Genomic DNA, 20,525 nt, shown 5'->3' with positions numbered 1-20,525 from the left:
GTTATTAGAGTCAGGTGGGTGGTACAGTGGATAGAGAACTGGGCCTAATGACAGAATAGACCTAAGTTCAAATCTGGCCTCCCACACTACTAGCTGTGTGACCTGGGCAAGTCACTTAACCTCGCCTGTCTCAGTTTCTTCAGTTGTAAAGTGGGGATAATTAAAACAGCTATTATCCACAATTGTTGTTAATGCTTACCACCATACCTGACACATAGTAGGCACTTAAGAAATGCTTGTTTTCTTCTTTGTCTTACATACCTGACACATAGTAGGCGCTTAAGAAATGCTTGTTTTCTTTGTCTTGTCTTTCTCTTACAATCCTCCTCCTGAGCCTCTTCTCAACAAACCGAGTGATTTTTCATGGTTCATGGTTAATTTGTCATGGTCCTCTTTTCTTTTTCTGCCCAAACATATAATCATATGGAACCCATGACTCATGACCTTTCCCCACCCCCATCCCCAACACACATATACCCCGAACCTCTAAGGTTAAATGGACTAGGTCCAACCCCAAAAGATCATTGTCTCCCTCAAGCTTATTATGACATCCAGCTAGTTTATAGTTTTCTTTTGTGTCTTGTCTTCCTCGTTAGATTATAAGCTTCTGGAGGGCAGGGACTGTCTTTTTTTGTTCTCTGAGCTTTTTGGATTTGTATCCCCAGCATTTAGCACAGTGCCTGGCGAATAGTAGGCACTTAAAGTTTATTAACTGACTGATTAGATCTAGGATCCTATGAACTCAGGCCTCCTGACACTCAGCCCAAGACTCCTTCCCTTAGACTCTCAGGCATTTTAAAGCTCCATGGCTTCCATTACAGTTGGTTAAAGGCAGTTGAAAAGTTTAGAAGTCACAAAACTTTCCACACCTGCAGGATCTGGGAATTTAAAATGCATTTACCTGGACAAGCTGCCAGCATAGAGCTCATTTGTTGTAACTGTGCTACTGGCCTTCCTTGCTCCCATCCAAAGCCCAAGAAGCCATACTGGGCAGGAGACAGACAAAAATTTCAAATTGAATGTATTAGTCTTGCTTAACCAGAAGAGGGAGCACAAGTTCAGGAGATTTTTTTTTTTTTTATACAGCTGGTCCATTAATGATCAGAAAATGGGGTGGGTGGGTGTGGGGGTGTGTGTTGGGGTATGGTACAGGGTGGGCATATGATTGGGAGGAATGAGTTAGTATAATATTGGGAAGTATCCCAATATTATATTTGGGATTTTTTATGAACCCCAAGTCCCAGTTAGAAAGAGATACTACTCTACTGAGCATCAAGTTTGGACAGTCCTGGGAACCACAAAGATACTGGCAACCCTAACTGAAAAGACAGTATGAGGATTCTGTGTAGTAAAACACTTACATATTAATCAATCTTTATAAAATGCCTACCACTACCCAAGTCATCCTGACTTTTATCTCGACGCTGGACTTTGATGACTTTGGGCAACTCTGCCTCACTTAAATCCAATTCATGTGCTAGTCAAGATATCACCCTGTGATGTTATCGGTCTTCTTTGAAAAAAGAAGGATGAACAAGAACCGTTAACCAAGCACCTCAGGGTAGAAGTAATAAGACGTGGGCTGGGACATCGTAAGAGGTAGTAACATCCATTCCTGGGCTGAACCAGATGGAAAATAATTAACAAAATACATGTCAGAATAATAGATAATGTTAATATGTGTTTTTTTCTAAGTCCACATGGTATAGCCCTTTTCTTATTTTTAATTTAATGTTTTATTTTTTCCTAATTACATGTAAAAACAATTTTAACATTCTTTTTTTTTTCATATTTTGAGTTCCAAATTCTCTCCTTCCCTCCGCCACATTGAGAAGGCAATTTGACATAGGTTATACATGTATAGTCATGCAAAACACATTTCCATGTAAATCGTGCTGTAAAAGAAAACACAGACCAAAAAAATCCAAGAAAATAAAGAAAGCAAAGAAAAAGTATCTTTGATCTGTATTCAGGCTCTACCAGCTCTTTCTCTGGAGATGGACAGTGCCTTTCACCGTAAGTCCTACAGAATTGTCTTGGATCATTTTGTTGCTGAGAATAGCTAAGATATGCGTTGTAGATCATCACATGATATCATTGTTACTGTGTGCAGTGTTCTGGTTCTGCTTGTTTCACTTTGTGTCAGTTGGTGTAAGTCTCTGAGAGCATCTTGCTCGTTTCTTAAAGCATAATAGTATTCCATCACATCATATACAACAACTTGTTCAGCCATTCCCCAATTGATGGATATCCCTTCAATTTCCAATTCTTCGCCACCACTAAAAGAACTGCTAAAATATTTTAGTACATGTAGGTCCTGTTTCCTTTTGTGATCTCTTCGGGATATAGACCTAGTAGTGGTATTGCTTGGTCAAAGGGTATGCACGGTTTTATAGTCCTTTGGGCATAATTCCAAATGTGCACCCCTTTTCTATTTGTTTGACACTACTGCTAAAGAGAATATAGGCGTAAGAGAAATTTAAGACACTTGAGGTCTGGAAGTACAAATCAGAAATAGACCAAAAAAATCCACCTTACATTAAAGAGTCCTCCGTCAACGTAGATAAGGCATAAGGAGTTAACTGAAGCAGTATCTAAGTGATTTGCCACTTATTAGAGTAGTACAGCTAGCAAGGTTTAGAAGCCATATTTGAGTGGTCTTCCTGACTCAGCACTGCACATTATTATCTAGCTTGCCAGGCTAATAAAGCCATAGCTGTCTGGGTATGCATTTTTTAAAGAGGTCGCACGGCATATTAGAACAAGGAGGGGATGTGTATTCAAAGGACCTAAACTCCAGCCTCAGTGCCCTGCTGATTCCTAGCTGTGTGAGTTGTTGGGTTGAATCTGAAGTTCTTAGCCTCAGTTTTCTCATCTGTAAAATTTGAATAATATTCTTTGATGCAGTTAACCCTACAGGGTTGTTGTGAGCATCTTTGTGAACCTTCAGGAGCTGTAGAAATGTCTGTTCTTATTATTACTACTTAATTCAGAGGAAATGCTTTGTGTCCTGCTGAAGACCATCTAAATGTACAGAGTATTCCTAAAGTCTGGACACATAGGCAAAATGCATATTTTCAAGAAATAAAATGATTGAAATTTTCAACAAAGTTTTGTTTAATTGGAATATTAACAAATAGCATCTTCAACTTCAAATAACATATGATTTCATATTTATATTCCAAGAGTGAATGTGCTAAAATCGACGGCAATGTGGAGCTATTGCATCGAGTTCATCGGAGTCTTGCAAAGCGCATCAACCTTTGCATCACAAATGATGGAAATCATATTAAAGATGTTATTTGTTAATATTCCAATTAAATAAAACATTGTCCAAAATGTCAATCATTTCATTTCTTAAAAATACGCATTTTTGCCTCTGTGTCCAGACTTTAGGAGCACCCTGTATATTATCTACTTCACAAGGTCATTGTAAGGGTCAAGAGAAATAAAGCAATTTGTAACAGAAACCCTAGTGTGAGTGTAAATGATGCCTTTAAAGAAAAAAAAAAGGAAGCTTTTTGGCATTGCCCAGAATATATTCTTGTTCTTTTTCCCTCCTTTTTTTAGGAGGCAGTGGGGTTAAGGGACTTGCTCAGGATCACGTAGCTAGTAAGCGTCTGAGGCTGGATTTGAACTCAGGTCCCTCTGACGTCATTGGTGCCCTATCCACTGTGCCATATTCTTGTTATTTCAAGGCAAACTGTTGTCATGAGTGAATGACTTGGCCAAATTTTTTTTTTTTAATGATAAGGGACAAAACAGAAGCAATCAGTTCTTCTAAGCTTGATTGAGTTTGGTTTGGGCATGGAATTGACTGAATCCAAACTTCACAGAAGGGGGTTTATTCTGTGAAGTTTGGATTAAGTCAAAGGGCCTCACTTGAGGACCTGGAGGGCCACATGTGACCTCGAGGCTGCAGGTTCCCCAGCCCTGGGCTAGGCAGCACGAAGGGATTAAAATAGCCCCATTCCCTACTCCTTCTGACACTACTGTTAACAGTCAATAGGCTTGACTCATAACTGAAAACAAAAACCAAGAGCTCCCTCTACTCTCTGTGAAATGATACTAGTGATGTGGTGACTTCAGATCACCAAAATCTGAAGTAGATGCTCTTGAAGACTGAGTTTAATATTATATTTAAGATGCCTTTAGCAATTCAGCTTGAAATGTCCAGTAGATACTGGGTGAACTATCATTTTCCTATTAGAGCTGTTATTTTTATGCATTAACCACAACTGATTTATGAAGTGTTATATCATCACAAGGGGCGTTAATTTTTAGTTTGGGAGACAATCAGTTGTTGACAGCTATGTATTTTGCGTACCATAATAATTGTATTGTCTTTCCTCCATGAAGCACAAAGTTTTTATGACTGCTTTGAAAGTAGATGTGAAAATTATGCAGATGCACAAAAGACATTGAGGATGGATGAGAGATTGTACTGAACTTGATTATAGTTTTCTGTTCTACTTCAGAAGAAGCCAGAAAGGAAAATGCTAGGTATTTATGTTAATTTTGAAATCGTAGTGTGAGTTATTGGACTTGTTTCTCTGAAAACATGCTTTGTTGATTTTAAAAGCTTTAATTTTCAGTATTTTTGATGGAATCAAGTGAATTATTTTGGTTGAATTTGACCACTCAGCATTAAACACATTTTTTTTTGTTGGTTTAGAAAAAAAAACACTGAGTTTGCAAAAATCAGGCTCAGTAGACCACGAACCCGCCCACTGCTCCCAGGCCCTGTTCTCATTTCAAAAGAGCCCATGCTAATCATAACCCTATGATGACATCTGTATGTCTATAAATCGGGAAAATTGATTTTATGAAAAATGTTGCCCTCTCTTCCCTTACAGGATTTCACTTCTTCTGGTCTTTCATGGAAACAAGCATTCACCTTAGTTGCTGTTAAACCGTAAAATTCAGGCCTTGCTTCCCAGATTCGAGATTCTGGCCCCTTGTTTTCACCAAAGTTATATAACATTGACAGTAACTCTCCTTCCTTTTGTTCTGTGGTGGGGTTATAGCTTACTTCATCCTCTTAACTATATACAAATATGTGCTGTGGATCTGTATGCTATACATTAAGAAGCAGCATGCTGTATGATAGATTGAGAACCAGGAAAATCTGAGTTAAAGTCCTGCTTCTGACATGCTGGCTGTGTGACCCAGGAATACTTACTTGTTCAACCCCTTAGTTCTCTAAATAACTCTCTAAGACAGGGCTTCTTGACTTGGGGTCCGTGAACCTGTTATCAAAATATTTTAATAACTGTTTCAATCTAATTGATTTTCTTTTGCCAGCCACTACTGAATTTGTTCTAAGAAAAACAAAATTAGGCTGATGTGCATATTTATTTCTCTCAAAGCTTATGAGCCCAAGGACAGATAGACAAAGGGGGTCTTATATCTTCAGAGTAATTCCCTCTCAACCCTCCCTCCCTTCCTGGCTCAGGATGCCTATGTCAGCCAAAATTATAATGTCCATATGTGTTAACCACAATATGAGAAAGGAATTTCTTAATTGGATAGATTATGAATACAATAAGATAAGAGAGTATCAATTGACATTATAGATCTAGGATGTCTGTATTTTTTCTGTCATTAACATGACATAATATAACATAAGAAAACATAAGAAAGTCTCATCATTTGAGATAGTGTCTGGTTCAGAGCAGGTGGTCATAAACAGAAGAATGCTCCTGTCTGCTTCATCTGGCCTTGTAGTTGCTGACACAGGAAGGGGCATTTTGAGTTCATTCAGAGAGCAAAGCAAAACACGTCTGTTATGCCAGAGTATGCAAAGCATTATGATAGATCAAGCTCAGAGTGGGCCAAATGTCTCTTCTGATGGCCAATCCAGAGTTCTTGGGGGTTCAGAATGGTTTGGGGAGGGGCTCACACTTTATGATCCGACATTATTCTGAGAAGGGAGGTTAAGAACTCTTACTTCAAGACTATAAGTTGAAGAGAAGGGACTGATGTGTATGCGTATATATGTACATGTGTACACGTATACACACATATATCCATGTCGGACTGAATTTTATGCAAAAAGTACCTTCTACTAACTACCACTGCATGGGACCCAAGCAATTAAAATATGTAGCATTGAAGTGGAGGGAAGACCAAATGCATGAGTGTCAAGAGCAACATAAAGATAAGATCATTGGGGTCTTCTGGTGCCAGGATGGTGAGTGGGGGAGGAACCCTCTGAAGCCCTCCAAATGTCACTCCAAACAACTAGAAAACTACCTCAGAATTGATGTAGGAGCAGGGAGGCAACTTGCCAGACTGGCAGGAAAGGTCTGTCTCACTGGGGTGAGAGGGGAGCCAGGACCAAGAGCAACAGGAGCAGGAGCAGCAGCAGCAGACAGCCTCACAGCAGGGGGTCTGCAGCAAGCTTAGGGCAATCCACCAGCAAGGGCCCAGGCCTCCTGCAAACCAGCAGCCCCCTAGGGAAGTGAGCAGTCTGTGCAGTACAGCAAGGCCCCAGCCCATCAACTCCACCACCAACACAAGTCACCATCAAGGCCTTGACGTCGTTGCTGACCAGTACTGAAGCCCTGCCCTGGAGCTGGCCAACAGCAAGACCCTGCCTGTGGGGACTGCCAACAGATACCCTATGTCCATGGCAACCCAGAAGTAGGGCCCCACCCCAGGGCAGACCAGCAACAACATCTCTCCTTCAGGGCCTGCCACCAGAAAGACTCTGTTACAATAGCAATCCAGCAAAAAGGCCCCAACCCTGGAGCAGGTCAGCAGCTAAATCGCATACCCAGGGGAGGCCAATAGGGATGCTCCATCCCTCCCCTGTACAAGCCAGAAGTGTAACCTACCCTCTAGTGAAAGCAAGCAGCTAAGCCTTGAAGCCCAGTGAAAGCCAGCAGTAAGGTCCTTAGCCCCAGAACAAAAAACTCGGAATGGTGCAGGACCAGAGCCCAACTCTCACAAAAAAACACCAAGTCACAAAAAAGACAGAAAAAATGAGCAAAAACCAAAAAGAACTTGACATTAGAAAGTTCCTATGGTGACAGGGAGGATCAAGGCATAAACTTAGAAGAGGACAACAGTGTCAAAATGGCCACATGTCCTCACATATCCTCCACATGTCTTCAAATAAAAATGTAATTTGGGGTCAGGCCCAAAAAGAATTCCTGGAAGAGCTTAAAAATGACTTTAAAAAGCAAATTAGAGAAATAGAAGAAATTGGGAAAAGAAATGAGAATAATACAAGAGAATCATAAACAAAGAGTCAGTAGCATTGGAAAAGATATACAAAAAATTTACCAAGGAAAATAACTCCATAAAAATATAATTGGTCCAATGGAAAAGGAAGTACAAAAACTCATGGAAGAAAACAATTCCTTAAAAATTGGCATTGAGCAAGTGGAAGCTAATGACTCTATGAAACATAAAGATACAATAAAACAAAATAAAAAAAAGTAAAAAAAAAGAAAGTATGAAATTTCTCATTGGAAAAACAACTAACCCAGAAAATAGGAGAGATAATATAATAATTATTGGACTACTTGAAAGCTATGATAAAGAAAAAAAGCCTGAACAACATCTTTCAAGAAATTATCACAGAAAACTACCCTGATATATTAGAACTAGAAGACAAACTAGAAATTGGAAGGATCCACCGATCACTGCCTGAAAGAGATCCCAAAATGAAAACTCCCAGGAACATCATAGCCAAGTTCCACAACTCACAGATAAAAGAGAAAGTATTATAAGCAGTCAAAAAGAAACAATTCAAATATTGTGGAGCTACTGTCAGGATTACATAGGATTTGGCAGCTTCCACATTTAAAGAACTGGAGAGCTTTGATTTAAAAAGGAAAGAAGAAAACCAAATTACTAGTATCAAAAAAGAAAGGGGTGAATTCACCAACAATGAAGAGGAAATTAAGACAATCATTAGGAGCTATTTTTCCCAATTATATGCCAATAAATTTGACAATTCAAATGAAATAGATGACTATCTACAAAAATGAATATTACCCAGATTAACAGAAGAAGGAACAAAATATTTAAATAACCCAATTTTAGGAAAGGAATTGAACAAGCCAACAATGAACTTCCTAAGAAAAAATCCCCAGGACTAGGTGGATTCACAAGTGAATTCTACCAAACATTTAAAGAACAATTAATTCCAATACTATATAAACTATGGGAAAATAGGCGAAGAAGGAGTTCTAACAAATTCCTTTTATGACACAAATATGTTATTGACACCTAAACCAGGAAGAGCTGAAACAGAGAAAGTAAATTACAGACCAATTTCCCTAATGAATATTGATGCAAAAATTTTAAATAAAATACTAGCAAAGAGATTACAGCAATATATCACAAGGATAATACAGTATGACCAGGTAGGATTTATACCAGGAATGCAGGGGTGGTTCAATATTAGAAAAACTATCAGATTGGGAGCCAAGGTGGTGGCTGGAAAGCAGGGACTTGCGTGAACTCCCCCCCAGGTCCCTCCAAACACCTATAAAAAATGGCTCTGAACAAATTCTAGAACTGCAGAACCCATGAAATAGCAGAGGGAAGCAGGGCTCTGTTTTAATAATCTGGCTAGCAGCTCCTGTGGGGGCGTAAGATCCCCCCACAGCCAGCACCCAGGAGGCTGCTGGCACACCGGGAAAGCACAGGTTCTTTTTATCTGCTTAAACAAGGAAAGCATGGTGAAGGGGTTGACCAGCTTACTTTAATCCAGCATTCAGTTAGCATACAGACAACATTCATTTAGTTCAGGGGAAAAACGCCAGCATTCAGTTAGTTCAGGGGAGCATACAGACAAGCATCAAGAGACAGACCAAATACTAATTCATTCACTTACTTCAGGGGAAAAAGCCAGCACCCTGAGGTTCAGAACATTCATTTAGTTTGGGGGAAATGAACCAGTACCCCGAACTTCAAAACAAAATACAAACAAATTACAAACATCAACAGACAGACCCAATACAATTCATAGTTACCAACATCTGGGCTCAGCCCGAGAGCAAGGGCTGGCCCTGAGTCAGGCTTGCCACTGCTCCCACGCCAACCGGAAAAGGAAAGAGAAAATCTTCAAGCCGTCTTCTCCCCTCTTATAGAGTTTTTGACATCATCAAGTGCCGCCTGAATGACCAGGGCTGATTGGTTCTTGAGTTGGCCCCTTCCCCTAGGTTAACACCCAATAGGGCATGGCTCTGGAGTCAACACCTCCCCTCAGCCAGCCCCATGACTCATCACATAGGAAGTTCTCTGCTCACAGGCATGGGTCTCTGGGCTTCCTGCCCCGGAAGAGGAGCACCAGGCCCAGCACCCAATGAGATAAACTGAGCCACCCAAAGAAAACAAAGGCCATTCTGGTCACAGGCTCCATCCCAGGACAGCCTGGATGGTCCCAGGTCTATTGCATGGAACTGGAAGCAGAGCGGAGCAGAGCCCAGCATGGGCCGCACCTGGGCCAACCAGACTGGAAGCTGGGCAGAACAGGTCCTAGCGCCCTGAATCAGTGAGCTGTGGTAGTTACCAGACTTCTCAACCCACAAACAACAAAGACAACAGAGAAGGTTAGTGGGAAAAGCTGCTGGGACAGAGTGAAAGGAGTTCGCAGTTCAGCCACTGCCGGGGAGCAGTGGAAGTGGTGCAGCTACAGAACTACAGCTGCACTTGCTTCTGGCCCTAGGCCCACCTGGTAGGAGGAATTAAGTGGCAGAGCAGAGCAGGAGTACAAAGCCTGCTCAGATCTGAATCCTGGTCTGAGTTGGTGGTTCTTGGGGGAGAAGCACTGGTGTGGTGGAACTTGCTGTGTAGAAAAAGCTCTGATAACAACAGCGCAGCCCCTCAAGCTTGGGACAAAGTACTCTATACTCTACAAGCAGTTGTACCCTGACAAAAAGCTCAAGAGTCAAGTAGTTGGCTGGGAACATGGCCAGACAGTGAAAATGGACTCAGATTCAGACTCAGACTTTGGAATCTCTCTTTGGTGACAAAAAGACCAAAACATACAGCCTGAAGAAGTCAACAAAGTCAAAGAGCCTACATCAAAAGCCTCCAAGAAAAACATGAACTGGTCTCAGGCCATGGAAGAGCTCATAAAGGATTTGGAAAAGCAAGTTAGAGAAGTAGAGGAAAAACTGGGAAGAGAAATGAGAGTGATGCGAGAAAACCATGAAAAACAAGTCAATGACTTGCTAAAGGAGACCCCAAAAATGCTGAAGAAAATAACACCTTAAAAAATAGACTAACTCAAATGGCAAAAGAGCTCCAAAAAGCCAATGAGGAGAAGAATGCCTTGAAAGGCAAAATTAGCCAAATGGAAAAGGAGGTCCAAAAATATCACTGAAGAAAATGCCACCTTAAAAATTAGATTGGAGCAAGTGGAAGCTAGTGACTTTATGAGAAGTCAGGATATTATAAAACAGAACCAAAGGAATGAAAAAATGGAAGACAATGTGAAATGTCTCATTGGAAAAACCACTGACCTGGAAAATAGATGCAGGAGAGATAATTTAAAAATTATTGGACTACCTGAAAGTCATGATCAAAAAAAGAGCCTAGATATCATCTTTCAAGAAAGTATCAAGGAGAACTGCCCTGATATTCTAGAGCCAGAGGATAAAATAGAAATGGAAAGAATCCACTGATTGCCTCCTGAAAAAGATCCCAAAAAGAAAATTCCTAGGCATGTTGTCGCCAAATTCCAGAGCTCCCAGATCAAGGAGAAAATACTGCAAGCAGTCAGAAAGAAACAATTTGAGTATTGTGGAAACACAATCAGGATAAAGCAAGATCTAGCAGTTTCTACATTAAGGGATTGAAGGGCTTGGAATACAATATTCCAGATGTCAATGGAGCTAGGATTAAAACCAAGAATCACCCAGCAAAACTGAGTATCATGCTCCAAGGCAAAATATGGATTTTCAATGAAATAGAGCACTTTCAAGCTTTCTCAGTGAAAAGACCAGAGCTGAATAGAAAATTTGACTTTCAAACGCAAGAATCAAGAGAAGCATGAAAAGGTAAACAAGAAAAAGAAATCACAAGGGACTTATTAAAGCTCAACTGTTTTGTTTATATTCCTACTTGGAAGGATGGTGTGTATGATTCATGACACCTCAGTATTAGGGTAGCTGAAGGGAATATGCATGTGTGTGTGTGTGTGTGTGTGTGTGTGTGTGTGTGTATGTATATATGCATGTGTGTATATATATGTATATATATATATATATATATACACACACACACATAGAGGGCACAGGGTAAGTTGGATATGAAGGGATGATATCTAAAAAAATAAAACAATTAAGGGATGAGAGAGGAATATATTGAGAGAGGGAGAAAGGGAGAGATAGAATGGGGTAAATCATCTTGCATAAAAGTGGCAAGGAAAAGCAGTTCTATAGGAAGGGAAGAGGGGGCAGGTGAGGGGGAATGAGTGAATCTTGCTCTCATCGGATTTGACCTGAGGAGGGAATACCATACACACTCAATTGGGTATCTTACCCCACAGGAAAGGAGGAAGAAGATAAAAAAGGGGGGATGATAGAAGGGAGGGCAGATGGGAGAGGAGGTAATCAAAAACAAACACTTTCAAAAAGGGACAGGGTCAAGGGAGAAAATTCAATAAAGGGGGGTAGGTTAGGAAGGAGCAATATATAGTTAGTCTTTCACAACATGAGTATCGTGGAAGGGTTTTACATAATGATACGCATGTGGCCTACGTTGAAAGTTTTACAAACAGATGTTCAAAAACAACAAAAAAACCATTTTTGCATGCAACTAGGAAATAAGATATACAGGCAAGGCAGCATATAAATTTATCTCGCCCTACAAGAAAGGAAGGGAAAAGGGGATGGGAGGGTTGTGGGGTGACAGAAGGGAGGGCTGACTGGGGAACGGGGCAACCAAAATATATGCCATCTTGGAGTGGGCAGGAGGGTAAAAATGGGGAGAAAATTCGTAATTCAAACTCCTGTGAAAATCAATGCTGAAAACTAAATATATTAAATAAATTAACTAAAAAATATTGGAAAAAAAAGAAAATTTGACTTTCAAACACAAGAATCAAGAGAAGCATGAAAAGATGAGAGCTAGAATATCTTGGCAGAGACTCAGTCTATCCTTGGAGGTGAAGGCATTCCCTCATACAACGGAGTCAGAAGTAAGCCAGTCTTGAAAAGGACCACTGAAGTAGATTAGAAGGTCATAGATACCTTGCAAGAGAAACTAAAAAAAAAATCAATCTTCTCCCACCCCTAAAACTCTTATTTATCCTCTAGAAATCCTCAAGCCAATAAATTCAAATTATGATCTAGCAAACTTCAAACAGATAAAAAAGAAAAACTATCAGCATAATTGATCATATCAATAACAAAACCAACATACATCATGTCTCAATAGATGCCTTTGACAAAATACGGCACCAATTACTATTAAAAACCACTAGAGGGCATAGGAATAAATGGAGATTTCCTTAAAATGATAAGTAATATTTTTCCAAAATTATCAGCAAGCATTATTATAATGGGGACAAGCTAGAAGCATTCCCTATACAATTAAGGATGAAGCAATGATGCCCATTATCATCTCTTTTATTTAATATTGCATTAGAAATGTTACCTTTGGCAATAAGAGAAGAAAAAGAAATTAAAGGAATTAGAATAGACAATGAAGAAACAAAACCATCACTCTTTGCAGATGATGTGATGTTATACTTAGAAAATCCTAGAGAATCAACTAAAAATTACTTAACATTATTAACAACTTTAGCAAAGTTGTAGGAAACAAAATAAACCCATGTAAATCATCAGCATTTCTATATATTATGAACAAAGTGCAGCAGCAAGAGATCTCTATCGAGATAGAAAGAGAAATTCCTTTTAAAATAACTGTAGATAGTATAAAATAGTTGGGAGTCTACCTGCCAAGACAAACCCAGGAACTATATAAACACAACTACAAAGCAAAACTACTGGAAAAATATTAAGTGTTCATGGGTAGGATGAGCCAATATAATAAAAAATGACAATTCTACCTCAAGTGATCTGTTTATTCAGTGTCATACCAGTCCAACTATCAAAAATTATTTTATGGAGCTAGAAAATATAATAACAAAATTTGTCTGGAAGAACAAAAGCTCAAGGATATCAAGGGAATCAATGTGAATGTGAAAGAAGGGGGTCTAGCTATACCAGATCTCAAAATGTGTTATAAAGTGGTAATTATTAAAACAATCTAGTACTGGCTAAGAAATAGAGTGATGGATCAGTGGAATAGATTAGGTACAAATTACATTATAGTAAATGACCATAGTAATCTAGTATATGATAATCCCAAAGACCCAAGCTTTTGGAACAAAAACTCATTGTTTGACAAAAACTGCTAGGAAAACTGGAAAACAGTATGGCAGAAACTAGGTATAGACCAACATCTCACACTATACCAAGATAAGGTCAAAATGGGTACATGATTTACACCTTAAGGGTGATACCATAAACAATTTGACTTCAACCTAAGGTAAATGGTCAATGGCTTCAGCATGATTGATGATGGTCTGTTGAGAACACTAAGAAAGTGTTGAGCCCATCTCTCTAGGATCATGTCCTTAACACTAATCAATGTGATTCCAACAGGACTGAGTAGTTGAGATGCACTGTAGGTCTTTGGCCCATAAATAGCCTTCAGAGCATCATAAAAATGCTTTGGATTTTTACTATCAGCATAAAACTGAATTTCATCTTTCTTCTTATTGAGCTAAGAATCCTGCATCTCTCATAAGCAAATTAAGAGAGCAAGGAATAGTTTATCTGTCCTATGTATAAGGGAAGAATTTAGGCAAATTAAGACAATTATTAGGAGCTATTTTGCCCAATTATATGCCAATAAATTTTACAATCTAAATGAAATAGATGAATATCTGTAGACTTAGTTAGCCCTTCTCAGCAAACTTTTCCAAACTTTTCCAAAGGACTCCTGATGGAAAATGTCACCTGCAAGCAGAGAAAGAACTATTGGAGTTGGAATACAGAGTGAAGCAGACCATTTTCTCTTTTGTTTTGTTTTGTTTCTCATGGTTTCATCCATTTGTTATAATTCTTCTATGCAACATGACTGATGTGAAAATGTGTTTAATAGGAATGTATGTGTAGAGCCCATATCGGATTGCATGTCATCTTGGGGAGGGAGGGGAGAGGAAAGGGGGGATAATTTAAAACTTATGGAAATGAATGTTGAAAACTGAAAATAAATAAAATATTTTAAAAAAACCGTGCATACCCTTTGATCCAGCAATACCACTGCTAGGTCTGTATCCCAAAGACATCCACAAAAAGGGCAAAGGACCTATTTGTGCAAAAATATTTATAGCACTTTTTGTGGTGGCTACGAATTGGAAATTGAATGGATGCCCATCAATTGGGGAATAGCTAAACAAGCTGTAGTATATGATCGTAACAGATTATTATTGGCTATAAGAAATAACAAGCAGAATGATTTCAGACAAAGCTGGAAAGTCTTATGTGAACTGATGTATAGTGAAGTGAACAGAACCAGGAGAATGTTGTACACAGTAACAGCAATACTGTTTGATGAATAATTGCGAATGACTTAGCTATTCTCAGCAATACAACGACCCAAGACAAACCCAAAGGACTAAAGATGAAGCATACTATCCACCTCCAGAGAAAGAACTGATATTGTTTGAATACAGACTGAGGTATGTTATTTTTCACTTCCTTTCATTTTTTCTTTTATTCAAGTCTTCTTGTACAAAATGACTAACATGGAAATGTTTTACATAATTGAACATGTGTAACCCATATCTGATTGTTTACCATCCCAGGGAGGGGCAAAGGGAAGAAGAGAGGGAGGGATAGAATTTGAAATTCAAAACTGTTAAAATATTAAAAAAATTTTAATGTTAAAAAATTTTACAAAAATAGATAAGATCAAATATTCTGCCAGAACCATATTCAGTCAGGAGTGTACCACCAAGTTTGTGTGTGTGTATATAGCCAGTGTTGCCAGTATATATCCACATGTGTATATATACACAAACATGTATACATATGTATATCTGTGTATACATATATGTGTATACACACTGGGTGGTATGGAACCAATGACTGAATATGGTTTTGGCAGAATATATGACCTCATCTTTGTGTTGCTCTAGACTAAAGATTAGTGTGTTTGGTCATCCCCTACATTAGTGCTAAATGTTTGAATTGCTTGGGTCCCATATGATCCTGGTCAAGGATGGTATGTGCTTAAAGCAAATGAGAGTGGCCCATTTCTCTTAGGCTCTCCTCTACTAGAATATTTCATATCTAGTCAGAAGGGATTTAGGTTGAAAAGGAAGATAAATATGGAAAGAAGAAAGCTACAAATTGCAGAGAGTAGTAGCAAAAACAGAACCAGCAGCAAAAACATGACTTCAGATGTCTATACAGAAAAGCACAGATATGGGCAACAAGCAGGCTCTCTAATTCATCACAACACAAAAAAGTAACATTTCCATCATATTCGATATATATTAAATTGCTTAGTGGTAATTTGTAGATACTTTCTTTTTTTTAAATTTAGCATTCTGAACTTAATAAATAACACAAGCATTTCCCTAACAAAGTGGAATAGAAAAAAAGAAGATTGCCCCTGAAACTGTTTACCTATTATGTACGACTTGCTATTCCTTTTAAATATACATCAAAGTTATCATATAAATGTTTCCCTCCCCTCCCCCCCAACCCTAGAGATGGCTACCATTGGACACAAATATGCATATGTGTGTATGCGTATATATATATATATATATATATATGTATATATATATGTATATATGTGTGTTCATATGTATATGTGTGTGTGTGCATGTGAGTTCTTTCTCTGGATGCAAACAGCATCTTCCTTCATAGAACTTCTGCAGTTAATTTGGGTACTTATAATAGGATGACTTGATCACTCCAGGTTGTTCTTATATGATAATGCTGTTAACGTATTCAACATTCTCTTGGTTCTACTCATTTTTTTCTCTTCATTGTTTCATCCAAGTCTTTCCATGTTTTTCTAATATCATCAATCTCATAATTTATTATTTCAGAGTAATATTCCATAAAGAACATATGCCACAATTTATTTATCCAGTCCCCAATTAACAGGCAAGCCCTGCAATTTGCAGTTATTTGCCACTGCAAAGAGAGATGCTATAAATATTTTAGAACATATAGGTTCTTTTCCTTTTCCCCTAATAGTCTTGGGAAACAGACCTAACAGTGGCATTGCTGGACCAAAAGGGACAGGCAGTTTAATAACTCTTTGGGTATAATTCCTAATTGCTCTTCAAAATGGTTGGCTCAGCTCAGATATCCACCAACAATGAATTAAGGTCCTAATTTTCCCATATCTCCTCCAACATTTGTTACTTTCCCCTTCTATCATTTGATCCAATCTGATAGGTGTAAAATAATATCTCAGGGTTGTTTTAATTTGCATTTCTCTAATCAATAATGATTCAGAGCATCTTTTCATATGATTACAAATTGTGTTGATTTCATCATCAGAAAACTGCCTATTCCTATCCTTTGACCATTTACCAATTGGGGTTCATATTCTTATAGATTTGACAAAGTTCTTTGTATGTTTAAGATAAGAGACCTTTATCTGAGGAACTTTCTATAAAACTTCCCCTCTAGTTTTCTGCTTTCCTTTTGACCTTGGACACATTGGTTTTATTTGTACAAAACCTTATCAATTTAATATAATCAAAATTATTTTATACCTCACAGTGCTATCTCATTTGTTCATAAATTGTTCACCTATTGATAAGTCTGATAGGTAATATGTTCCATGTTCTTCAAATTTTCTTGTAATATCTCCTTTTTTATCTGGGTCATGTATCCATTTTGACCTTATCTTGTTAAATGGTGTAAAATATTGGTCTATGCCCAATTTCTGCCAGACTGCTTTCCAGCTTTCCCAACAATTTTATCAAATAATGAATTCTTTTCCCCAAAACTTAAGTCTTTACACTTGTCAAACACTGGGTTACTATATTCATTTGCTGCTATAGATTATATGTCCACTCTGTTCCACTGATCTGCCTTTTTATTTCAGTACCAGGTCATTTTGATAATTAATACCTTATAATATAGTTTAAGCTTTGGTTCTACTAAACCACCTTCACCTTTTTTATTAGTTCATTTGATATCCTTGACCTTTTTTTCTTCCAAATGAATTTTATTTTTTCTATCTCAGTAAAATAATTTTTTGGTAATTTAATTGGGATGGCATTGAATATATAGGTTAATTTTGGTAAAAATATCATTTTTATCATATTGGCCATGCCTACCCATGGACAATGAATATTTCTCCATTTACATTTAAATCTGATTTTATTTGCAAAGCTTTTTATGATTTTGTTAATATAATTTTTGGGTTTTGGCAGTTGTATCCCCAGATATTTTATACTGTTGTGTTATTTTAAATGGGGTACCTCTAGCTTCCTGTAGGGTCCTGTTGGTGATATATAGAAATACTGATGATTTACATGGGTTTATATCCTGCTACTTTCCTGAAATTATTAATTATTTAATTAACTTCTTAGTTGAATCTTTAAGATTTCCCAAGTATATTATCTGCAAAAGAGATAGTTTTGTTACTTCTCTATTCTGATTCCTTCTATTTGTTTTTCTTCTCTTGTTGCTATTGCAAGGATTTCCAATACAATTTTGAATAATATTGGTGACAGTGGGCATCCTTGTTTCACACCTGATCTTTCTGGGAAGGCTTCTAGCTTATTTCCATTACAAATAGTGCTTACTGATGGTTTTAGGTAAATGTTTCTTCATCAATTTAAAGAAAAGTCCATTTATACCTAAACTTTCAAGTGTTTTTAATAGAAATGAGTGTTGGACATTATCAAATGCTTTTTCTGTATCTATTGGGATTAATAGATATGTTCTACATCATCATATACAATTCAGGTAATAAGCATGGCTTGAAGAAGAAAAAAGAAACCCTGACATACTCAAAAAGTGGCAAGACTAGAAAGCCACAAGTCCTGTAGCTCAGACTTGGCATCCCAAAAGGGTCAAATATCCTCTTCCATTATCTGTGTTTACTGCATATTATGGTGAGGTTTGCTTTTGAGTTTGTGTAGGTTGGACCCTTTCAATTTTTCCATAATTCTAATCTGGACCTAATTCTGGCAAGACGAAACTAATTTCTGGGGTCGAAATGATGGGAACCTTGGGGAAAGGGACCCCTCGGATTAAAGTTATGATAGAAATGAAAAGGAAATCTAGGCCCTCATAGAATCTGAATTGAAAGAGACCACAGAGCCCAACCCATAACCTAACAAGAACACTCTTTTGTTACGCACTTGACAAGTAGTCATTCAGACTTTGTGTAAAGGTTTCCACTGAGGAAGAACTTAGTACCCCCTGAAACAGCCCATTCTGCTCTGCAGACCTTGAATTTCTAGGAAGCTTTCTTTATTTCAAACTTAAATTTGTCTTTTTTCAACTTCTGATTATTTGTAGTTCTGTCCTTTGTGGCCAATCAAATCAAGTCTAAATTCTATTCCTCATGACAGTCCTTTGACTTGAAGACAGAAATAGTATTCTGTCCCACCCCAAGTATTTTCTTCTCAGACTAAACATCCCAGTTCCTTCAGATAATTCTTATATGATATGAGCTTGAGACTCTAACCTTCCTGCTTCCCGACAAATCCTTTATGTTCCACCCAAACTTGACTACTTACTATTCCACTCCTCTTCCATCTGTGCTCCTGACTCCCCAGTTTAATTTTCATAACTCAGTTGCCTTGCCCTACCCCTTCTGCTGGCCAGTTCATCCCACTGGCAAGTTACTTCAAAAGTCTTCTATTTGGAGGATGGACCCAGATTGGCCATGTGTCCTTCCCCTCCCAGCTGTACTTCTCCAGATTTCAGCACTAAGACTTAACTGCCTTCTGACTCTGGAACTTCCTCAGCCCCTGGGACCTTCTCACTCTTAAATATCCCTCTGCCGTGCCAGCCCCCTTCTCCCACTGACCTTCCTTCTGGAGGTCTCTGTTTTTGGTACAGGCTTAGGCAAACTCCTCTATACCCATCAATATTAGACAAACTAAAAGCATATTAGTTCAGTGTAATAAAAAAAAAATCCCAGATATCTTTAAAGGCAGAAAAAGTCTTCGGCAAAATAAAGCATTTATGTTAAAAACACTAAAAGGCACAGGAAAAAATAGACTTTAATAAGGTAAATTGTACCTAAAACCAAAGAACCAGCATTATTTATAGTAAAGAGACACTAGACACTTTTCCAATAATATCAGGAGCAAAGAAAGGATGGCTAGTCACCATCGTTATTTGATGTGGTTCTGGAAATGTTGGCAATAGCAATAAGAAAAATACATTAAGTGGGAAGGAAATAAGCATTTACATAATACTCACTAGGTGTTGGGTCATGAGCTAAGTGCCTAACAAACCTTATCTCATTTAATAAGCATAATTAAAAGGAAGAAAATTTAAAGATTCCTAGAGATCTAACAAAAGTTGAAAAAGTATCTTCAATAAAATTCTGACATCCAGACTTAAAAGGGTTCAGAAAAAAGGCTATATATAATCCCATGATCTAAAATGCTATAAGGGAAGTCAGTAAAGGAAAGAGATTGAATTTAATTTGAGAATTTCCCTAAGAACTCAAAGAAAAATAATTCTAATGAGGAATAAAAATGAGGTATATAGTTTCAGTCTCTACAACATCTACAACAGAAATTCATGGATTTATGTATAATCCTGTTATTCTTTGGTTATTAACACATTTGTTGATTGAGTTGATAAGACACTTTTTAAAAAAAAAAAAAAGAAAAAATGAATACATACTGAAAGACAAGTGTCTTGATTTTCAAAAAAGTGAAGAATACGGAACATCCATTGTATAGATCAGTGAGCCTTTTTTCCCCCAGAAAATTGTAGAATCAAAGGTATGGTTAATGAATATCCCAAAAGAAGGATCAACAAGACACAGAGCAAACATGGTTTTGTCACTGACAAGTCATGCTGGCCTAACTCATTTCCTTTTTGACACAGTTTAGTCTAGTAGATCAGAGGAAAGTGGTAGAAATACTTGACAAATATTTAACAAAAGTAGAGATGGGGACAAAAAAAAGAAAAGGTACAGTTACATGGATCCTCAATGGCTACATTTAAAGAAGTTATTCATATCTTAGCTTGGAATGGCATCTCCCATAGAATGCCTTGGTAGTTTCCTTTTGTGTTTAATATCTTTATCAGACACAAATATAGGATAGTTGGCAAGCTTAGCAAGCAGCAGGTGGTACAAAACCAGGAGAGGCAGCCAACACATTGGATAAGAGTCAAAATCCAAAGATATCAATAGGTTAGAATGCTAGGCTTCCTCTTAGAGTTGTGGAAACTTACCATTAAGAAAATTTGCCATTAGGGAAATGATTTATGCTTGTATTTCTTTTTTTACACTTCATAGGTCCAAGATAGGAGGTATAG

The sequence above is a fragment of the Trichosurus vulpecula genome, chromosome 1 (genome assembly GCF_011100635.1).
Source record: "Trichosurus vulpecula isolate mTriVul1 chromosome 1, mTriVul1.pri, whole genome shotgun sequence".
NCBI lineage: Eukaryota > Metazoa > Chordata > Mammalia > Diprotodontia > Phalangeridae > Trichosurus > Trichosurus vulpecula.
This window is presented reverse-complemented; position numbering follows the sequence as displayed.